This window comes from Triticum dicoccoides, chromosome 5B (assembly GCF_002162155.2).
Source record: "Triticum dicoccoides isolate Atlit2015 ecotype Zavitan chromosome 5B, WEW_v2.0, whole genome shotgun sequence".
Lineage (NCBI taxonomy): Eukaryota > Viridiplantae > Streptophyta > Magnoliopsida > Poales > Poaceae > Triticum > Triticum dicoccoides.
In genome coordinates, this window is record NC_041389.1 from 152,796,956 (window position 1) to 152,807,109 (window position 10,154).

Here is a 10,154-nt window from a genome sequence, read left to right on the forward strand (position 1 = left end):
TCATCTAATGCACAGGTAAAACTCAAATAAAAGATCTAACCTGAAAGTTCAACTTAAGAACTCCGGTTTGCAAAAAGAATCAAAACAAACGAAGCAACGAAAGTCAAACGGCGAAAGGAAACAACTTCGTTTTACTAATCTGGATCTAAGTCAAATTTTACAGAAGCAAAAACTGGTTTAAGTTGATTATTCGGAAAGAGGGTTTCGAGACGAAACTCCAGGCGCTTGAATCGCCTGATTCCGATAAACGAGCGAAAAGTTATACTAAAACGAAAATCGGATCAGGAATCGCGATCAGAAAAATCGCGGATTAAATCCGAGAAAAAGAAAAACGACGAACGGGTTAACGAACGAATGTTCATTAACCAAACTAGTCTGACGAACACATTCGTTAAAACGAACGAACGAGCGAACGCTCGCTATTTAACCGAACCGAAAAAAACCGTTCTAACGAAAAACCGAAAAAAAACCCGAAGAAAAAGCGTTAGGTTTTTTTGAAAAAGCCGGCGGCACGCAAAACGAGGCGGCGGCGAACCTCGGCGGCGGGGTCCGGCGGCGGCTCCGGCGGCGGCGGATCTGGCGTTAGGGTTAGGGTTTCGGCGGGTGGGCCGGCGGCGGCGGCTCGGCTGGCGGGGCACGGGGCTGACGGGCCTGGGGCGCCGGGGTGGCGGCTTATATAGCGCGCCCCCGAGCGGAGTCCCGCTCGGGCACGGCCCAGAGGCGGTTCGTTTTTTTTAAATAATCCTGCGCTGATGAAAAATAAAAAGAAATACTAAAGGGACTCGAAAAATCCCGAAATAAATTTTCCCCGACTTCTAAAATCAGGCCGGACAAGATGAACATTTATTTGGGGCCTAAATGCAATTTTGAAACACGCACATTTTTCCTAAATTCAAATAAAAAGGCGAAAAACTCCAAAATAAAACTTATTTGATTTTTTTATTAAATCTTCATTATTTCTTTATTTTGGGAAAGTCATTTTATTCCCTCTCTGAATTTTTGGTAGTAGAAATAATTGAAGATAAAATAAATAAAATCAAATGATCCTATTTTCAAAATTTGAGAAAACTCAAATATGAAAATAACGAAATCCCCAACTCTCTCCGTGGGTCCTTGAGTTGCGTAGAATTTTTAGGATCAAGCCAACAATGCAACAAAATATGACATGCAATGATGATCTATGTATAACATTCCAAATTGAAAATTTGGGATGTTACAAACCTACCCCCCTTAAGGTGAATCTCGCCCTTGAGATTCGGGTTGGCTAGCAAATAGGTGAGGGTGGGCCTTGAGCAGATCTTCCTCTCGTTCCCAGGTGGCTTCTTCCTCGGTGTGGTGACTCCACTGAACTTTGCAAAACTTGATAACCTTACTGCGGGTAACTCGGCTGGCATATTCCAGAATCTTAACTGGTTTCTCTTCATAAGTCAAATCATCTTTCAACTGAATCGCTTCCAGTGGCACAATATCTCTCAGTGGTATATCAGCCATCTCTGCGTGACACTTCTTCAACTGAGAAACATGGAACACATCGTGGACACATGACAATCCCTCGGGTAATTCCAACTTGTGCGCTACTTCTCCCATGCGTTCCAGAACTTTGTATGGTCCCACAAAACGTGGCGCTAACTTTCCTTTAACACCAAAACACTTTACTCCTCGAAGCGGAGATACTCGAAGATAAACTCTGTCTCCGACTTCGTATTCTGCCTCCTTGCGTTTTGAATCTGCATAGCTCTTCTGCCTTGACTGAGCTACCTTGAGCCTGTCGCGAATCAACTTTACTTTCTGTTCAGACTCCTTAATCAAATCCGGTCCAAACAACTGGCGGTCTCCAACCTCATCCCACAACAACGGGGTTCTGCACCTCCTTCCGTACAAGGCTTCGAAAGGGGCCATCTTCAAACTGGATTGATAACTATTGTTGTAAGAAAACTCCGCATATGGCAAGTTGTCATCCCAACTTGATCCATAATCCAAAACACAAGCTCTAAGCATATCCTCCAAAATCTGATTGACTCTCTCGGTCTGTCCATCTGTCCGTGGGTGGAAAGCTGTGCTAAACTCCAGCCTGGCTCCTAATGTTTCGTGCAACTGTTTCCAGAACTTTGAGATAAATTGGGTTCCTCTATCTGATACGATACTCCTCGAAACTCCATGCAAACATACAATCCTTGTCATGTATATCTTAGCCAATTTGGCACTGCTGTAGGTGGTCTTTACTGGGATGAAATGAGCTACCTCGTCAAACGATCGACTACAACCCAAATCGAGTCATAGCCTGAACGAGCCTGGGCAATCCCGTGATGAAATCCATGCCTAGTTTATCCCACTTCCATTCGGGTATAGGCAATGGCTGTAACAATCCTGCTGGCTTCTGATGTTCTGCCTTCACCCTCTGACATACATCACAAACTGCTACATACTTTACAATATCCTTCTTCATTCCGGTCCACCAGAAAGTTTCCTTCAAATCCAAATACATCTTGGTATTTCCGGGGTGAATCGAATATGGTGAATCATGTGCCTCTTGCAGAATCAACTTCCTGATCTCCGGGTCATTGAGCACATAAACATGGTCTTCAAACCGTAGGGTATCGTGCTTATCCTCACGAAATCCCTTAGCCTTCCCTTCGCTCATTTTCTCCTTTATAGAGGCAACTTCCTTATCTGTCTTTTGAGCTTCTCTGATTTTATCCATCAATGTAGACTGAATCTCCAATGCTGCTACAAAGCCTCTCGGAACTATTTCCAAACATAGCTCATGAAGATCCCCGGCTAACTCCTTGGGTATTTCTCCCGTCATTAGTGTATTGACATGGCTCTTGCGGCTCAACGCGTCTGCTACAACGTTAGCCTTCCCGGGGTGATAATGCAATCTCATATCGTAATCTTTAATAAGCTCCAACCATCTCCTCTGCCTGAGATTTAACTCCTTCTGCGTGAAGATGTACTTCAAACTCTTGTGATCCGTGTACACCTCACAATGATTTCCAATGAGGAAATGTCTCCACATTTTCAGTGCGTGCACTACAGCTGCTAACTCCAAATCATGAGTAGCATAATTCAACTCATGAGGCTTAAGCTATCGTGAAGCATATGAAACAACTCTTCCCTCCTGCATAAGCACTGCTCCAAGTCCTCGATGTGAAGCGTCGCAATACACTTCATAATCCTTGGTATGATCTGGCAGAATTAATACTGGTGAGGTAACCAAACGTTTCTTCAACTCTTGGAAACTAGCCTCACACTCCTCCGTCCAAATGAACTTGGTATCCTTCTTCAACAATTCGGTCATAGGCTTCGCAATCTTCGAGAAATTTTCTATGAATCTCCGGTAGTATCCTGCGAGTCCAAGGAAACTCCGGATCTCTCCAACTATTGTTGGTGCTTCCCAGTTTGTCACAGTGACAACTTTAGTGGGGTCTACTGCTATACCTTCTTCGGATATAACATGTCCGTGAAATCCAACTTCCTTCAGCCAAAACTCACACTTGCTGAACTTGGCGTATAGCTGATGTTCTCTGAGCTTCTCGAGTACCAAATGCAAGTGCTCCTTATGTTCCTCTTCATTCTTCGAGTAAACCAAAATATCATCAATGAACACCACGACGAACTTATCCAAAAACTCCATAAACACCTTATTCATCATGTTCATAAAATAGGCTGGGGCGTTAGTCAGACCAAATGACATAACGGTGTACTCATACAGCCCGTACCTGGTGGTAAAAGCCGTCTTCGGTATATCTTGTTCCCGAATCTTCAACTGATGGTACCCTGATCACAAATCGATCTTGGAAAACACCTTAGCTCCTTGCAACCGATCAAACAGATCATTGATCATTGGTAGTGGGTACTTGTTCTTGATTGTTACTTCATTCAATCCGCGATAATCAACAACCATTCTTAACGATCCATCCTTCTTCTCCACCAGAAGTACTGGCGATCCCCAAGGCGAAGAACTTGGGCGAATAAAACCTTTGTCCAACAACTCCTTAATCTGCTTCTTAATTTCTTCCAAATCTTCGGCTGGCATCCTGTACGGTCTCTTGGATATCGGCCCAGTGCCTGGCAGTAGTTCAATTAAGAACTCAATGTCTCTATCCGGTGGCATGCCTGGCAACTCTTCTGGAAATACATCGGGGAAATCCCTTACCACTGGTACTTCCTCCTGCATAACTCCTGATAAGGAATTTACATGTGCCCTCCTCGGCTCATACCGTGATACATACTTGATTCTTCTTCCTTCGGTGTCGTAAGCAAAATTGTCTTACTGGCGCAATCAATGTTTCCTCCATACATCGACAGCCAATCCATACCAAGAATTACATCCAAACCTTGGGATTCTAGTATAATTAAATCCGTTGGGAAAACATGTCCTCCTATACTTAATGGCACCTGAAAACATCCTTGTCTGACCATAAACTCAGCTCCTGGTGAACTTACTGTTGGGTTTCGTAGTAATTTCAAAAAATTTCCTACGCGCACACAGGATCATGTGATGCATAGCAACGAGAGGAGAGTGTTGTCTACGTACCCAACGCAGACCGACTGCGGAAGCAATGACACGACGTAGAGGAAGTAGTCGTACGTCTTCACGATCCAACCGATCAAGCACCGAAACTACGGCACCTCCGAGTTCGAGCACACGTTCAGCTCGATGACGATCCCCGGACTCCGATCCAGCAAAGTGTCGGGGAAGAGTTTCGTCAGCACGACGGCGTGGTGACGATCTTGATGAACTACAACAGCAGGGCTTCGCCTAAACTCCGCTACAGTATTATCGAGGAATATGGTGGCAGGGGGCACCGCACACGGCTAAGGAATCGATCACGTGGATCAACTTGTGTCTATGGGGTGCCCCCTGCCCCTGTATATAAAGGATGGAGGAGGAGGAGGCCGGTCAAGGCAAAGGTGCGGCCAGGATAAGGAGTCCTACTAGGACTCCAAGTCCTAGTAGGAGTCCACCAAGAGGGGAGGAAGGGAGAAGGAATAGGAGGAGAAGGAGAGGTGGCCGGCCCCCTTTTCCCTAGTCCAATTTGGACTAGAGGGGAGGGGGGGCGCAGCCTTTTTCTCCTCTTCCCACTAAAGCCCATCAAGGCCCAATACTCTTCCCCGTATTCCCGTAACCCCCCGGTACTCCGGAAAATACCCGAATCACTCGGAACCTTTCCGAACTCCGAATATAGTCGTCCAATATATCGATCTTTACGTCTCGACCATTTCGAGACTCCTCGTCATGTCCCCGATCTCATCCGGGACTCCGAACTCCTTCGGTACATCAAAACTCATAAACTCATAATATAACTGTCATCGAAACCTTAAGCGTGCGGACCCTACGGGTTCGAGAACAATGTAGACATGACCAAGACACGTTTCCGGTCAATAACCAATAGCGGGACCTGGATGCCCATATTGGCTCCTACATATTCTACGAAGATCTTTATCGGTCAGACCGCATAACAACATACGTTGTTCCCTTTGTCATCGGTATGTTACTTGCCCGAGATTCGATCGTCGGTATCCAATACCTAGTTCAATCTCGTTATCGGCAAGTCTCTTTACTCGTTCCGTAATACATCATCTCACAACTAACATATTAGTTGTAATGCTTGCAAGGCTTATGTGATGTGTATTACCGAGAGGGCCCAGAGATACCTCTCCGACAATCGGAGTGACAAATCCTAATCTCGAAATACGCCAACCCAACATCGACCATTGGAGACACCTGTAGTACTCCTTTATAATCACCCAGTTACGTTGTGACGTTTGGTAGTACCCAAAGTGTTCCTCCGGTAAACGGGAGTTGCATAATCTCATAGTCGTAGGAACATGTATAAGTCATGAAGAAAGCAATAGCAACATACTAAACGATCAGGTGCTAAGCTAATGGAATGGGTCATGTCAATCAGATCATTCTACTAATGATGTGACCTCGTTAATCAAATAACAACTCATTGTTCATGGTTAGGAAACATAACCATCTTTGATTAACGAGCTAGTCAAGTAGAGGCATACTAGTGACACTCTGTTTGTCTATGTATTCACACATGTATTATGTTTCCGGAAAATACAATTCTAGCATGAATAATAAACATTTATCATGATTATAAGGAAATAAATAATAACTTTATTATTGCCTCTAGGGCATATTTCCTTCAGTCTCCCACTTGCACTAGAGTCAATAATCTAGATTACACTGTATTGAATCTAACACCCATGGAGCTTTGGTGCTGATCATGTTTTGCTCGTGGAAGAGGCTTAGTCAACGGGTCTGCAATATTCAGATCCGTATGTATCTTGCAAATCTCTATGTCTCCCACCTGGACTAGATCCCGGATGGAGTTGAAGCGTCTCTTGATGTGTTTGGTCCTTTTGTGAAATCTGGATTCCTTTGCCAAGGCAATTGCACCAGTATTGTCACAAAAGATTTTCATTGGACCCGATGCACTAGGTATGACACCTAGATCGGATATGAACTCCTTCATCCAGACTCCTTCATTTGCTGCTTCCGAAGCAGCTATGTATTCCGCTTCACATGTAGATCCCGCTACGACGCTTTGTTTAGAACTGCACCAACTGACAGCTCCACCGTTTAATGTAAACACGTATCCGGTTTGCGATTTAGAATCGTCCGGATCAGTGTCGAAGCTTGCATCAACGTAACCTTTTACGATGAGCTCTTTGTCACTTCCATATACGAGAAACATATCCTTAGTCCTTTTCAGGTATTTCAGGATGTTCTTGACCGCTGTCCAGTGATCCATTCCTGCATTACTTTGGTACCTCCCTGCTAAACTTATAGCAAGGCACACATCAGGTCTGGTACACAGCATTGCATACATGATAGAGCCTATGGCTGATGCATAGGGAACATCTTTCATATTCTCTCTATCTTCTGCAGTGGTCGGGCATTGAGTCTTACTCAATTTCACACCTTGTAACACAGGCAAGAACCCTTTCTTTGCTTGATCCATTTTGAATTTCTTCAAAATTTTGTCAAGGTATGTGCTTTGTGAAAGTCCAATTAAGCGTCTTGATCTGTCTCTATAGATCTTAATGCCTAATATGTAAGCAGCTTCACCGAGGTCTTTCATTGAAAAACTTTTATTCAAGTATCCCTTTATGCTATCCAGAAATTCTATATCATTTCCAATCAGTAATATGTCATCCACATATAATATCAGAAATGCTACAGAGCTACCACTCACTTTCTTGTAAATACAGGCTTCTCCAAAAGTCTGTATAAAACCAAATGCTTTGATCACACTATCAAAACGTTTATTCCAACTCCGAGAGGCTTGCACCAGTCCATAAATGGATCGCTGGAGCTTGCACACTTTGTTAGCTCCCTTTGGATCGACAAAACCTTCTGGTTGCATCATATACAACTCTTCTTCCAGGAATCCATTCAGGAATGCAGTTTTGACATCCATTTGCCAAATTTCATAATCATAAAATGCGGCAATTGCTAACATGATTCGGACGGACTTAAGCATCGCTACGGGTGAGAAGGTCTCATCGTAGTCAATTCCTTGAACTTGCCGAAAACCTTTTGCGACAAGTCGAGCTTTGTAGACAGTAACATTACCATCAGCGTCAGTCTTCTTCTTAGAGATCCATTTATTCTCAATCGCTTGCCGATCATCGGGCAAGTCAACCAAAGTCCATACTTTGTTCTCATACATGGATCCCATCTCAGATTTCATGGCTTCTAGCCACTTTGCGGAATCTGGGCTCACCATCGCTTCTTCATAGTTCGTAGGTTCATCATGATCTAGTAGCATGACCTCCAGAACAGGATTACCGTACCACTCTGGTGCGGATCTTACTCTGGTTGATCTACGAAGTTCAGTAGTATCTTGATCTGAAGTTTCATGATCATTATCATTGGCTTCCTCACTAACTGGTGTAGGTGTCACTGAAACAGTTTTCTGTGATGAACTACTTTCCAGTAAGGGAGCAGGTACAGTTACCTCGTCAAGTTCTACTTTCCTCCCACTCACTTCTTTCAAGAGAAACTCCTTCTCTAGAAATGATCCATTCTTAGCAACAAATGTTTTGCCTTCGGATCTGTGATAGAAGGTGTACCCAACAGTTTCCTTTGGGTATCCTATGAATACACATTTCTCTGATTTGGGTTCGAGCTTATCAGGTTGAAGCTTTTTCACATAAGCATCGCAGCCCCAAACTTTAAGAAACGACAACTTTGGTTTCTTGCCAAACCATAGTTCATAAGGCGTCGTCTCAACGGATTTTGATGGTGCCCTATTTAACGTGAATGCGGCCGTCTCTAAAGCATATCCCCAAAATGATAGCGGTAAATCTGTAAGAGACATCATAGATCGCACCATATCTAGTAAAGTACGATTACGACGTTCGGACACACCATTACGCTGTGGTGTTCCGGGGGGCGTGAGTTGCGAAACTATTCCACAGTTTTTCAAATGTACACCAAACTCGTAACTCAAATATTCTCCTCCACGATCAGATCGTAGAAACTTTATTTTCTTGTTACGATGATTTTCAACTTCACTCTGAAATTCTTTGAACTTTTCAAATGTTTCAGACTTATGCTTCATTAAGTAGATATTTCCATATCTGCTCAAATCATCTGTGAAGGTGAGAAAATAACGATATCCGCCACGAGCCTCAATATTCATCGGACCACATACATCGGTATGTATGATTTCCAACAAATCTGTTGCTCTCTCCATAGTACCGGAGAACGGTGTTTTAGTCATTTTGCCCATGAGGCACGGTTCGCAAGTACCAAGTGATTCATAATCAAGTGGTTCCAAAAGTCCATTAGTATGGAGTTTCTTCATGCGTTTTACACCGATATGACCTAAACGACAGTGCCACAAATAAGTTGCACTTTCATTATCAACTCTGTATCTTTTGGTTTCAACATTATGAATATGTGTATTACTACTATCGAGATTTAGTAAGAATAGACCACTCTTCAAGGGTGCATGACCATAAAAGATATTACTCATATAAATAGAACAACCATTATTCTCTGATTTAAATGAATAACCGTCTCGCATTAAACAAGATCCAGATATAATGTTCATGCTCAACGCTGGCACCAAATAACAATTATTTAGGTCTAATATTAATCCCGAAGGTAGATGTAGAGGTAGCGTGCCGACCGCGATCACATCGACTTTGGAACCGTTTCCCACGCGCATCGTCACCTCGTCCTTTGCCAGTGCCCGCTTATTCTGTAGTCCCTGTTTCGAGTTGCAAATATTAGCAACAGAACCAGTATCAAATACTCAGGTGCTACTGCGAGCATTGGTAAGGTACACATCAATAACATGTATATCACATATACCTTTGTTCACCTTGCCATCCTTCTTATCCGCCAAATACTTGGGGCAGTTCCGCTTCCAGTGACCAGTCTGCTTGCAGTAGAAGCACTCAGTTTCAGGCTTAGGTCTAGACTTGGGTTTCTTCTCTTGAGCAGCAACTTGCTTGCCGTTCTTTTTGAAGTTCCCCTTTTTCTTCCCTTTGCCCTTTTTCTTGAAACTAGTGGTCTTGTTAACCATCAACACTTGATGCTCCTTCTTGATTTCTACCTCCGCAACTTTTAGCATTGCGAAGAGCTCGGGAATAGTCTTGTTCATCCCTTGCATATTATAGTTCATCACGAAGCTCTTGTAGCTTGGTGGCAGTGATTGGAGAATTCTGTCAATGACGCAATCATCTGGAAGATTAACTCCCAATTGAATCAAGTGATTATTATACCCAGACATTTTGAGTATATGCTCACTGACAGAACTGTTCTCTTCCATCTTGCAGCTATAGAACTTATTGGAGACTTCATATCTCTCAATCCGGGCATTTGCTTGAAATATTAACTTCAACTCCTGGAACATCTCATATGCTCCATGACGTTCAAAACGTCGTTGAAGTCCCGATTCTAAGCCGTAAAGCATGGCACACTGAACTATCGAGTAGTCATCAGCTTTGCTCTGCCAGACGTTCATAACATCTGGCGTTGCTCCAGCAGCAGGCCTGGCACCCAGCGGTGCTTCCAGGACGTAATTCTTCTGTGCAGCAATGAGGATAATCCTCAAATTACGGACCCAGTCCGTGTAATTGCTACCATCATCTTTCAACTTTGCTTTCTCAAGGAACGCATTAAA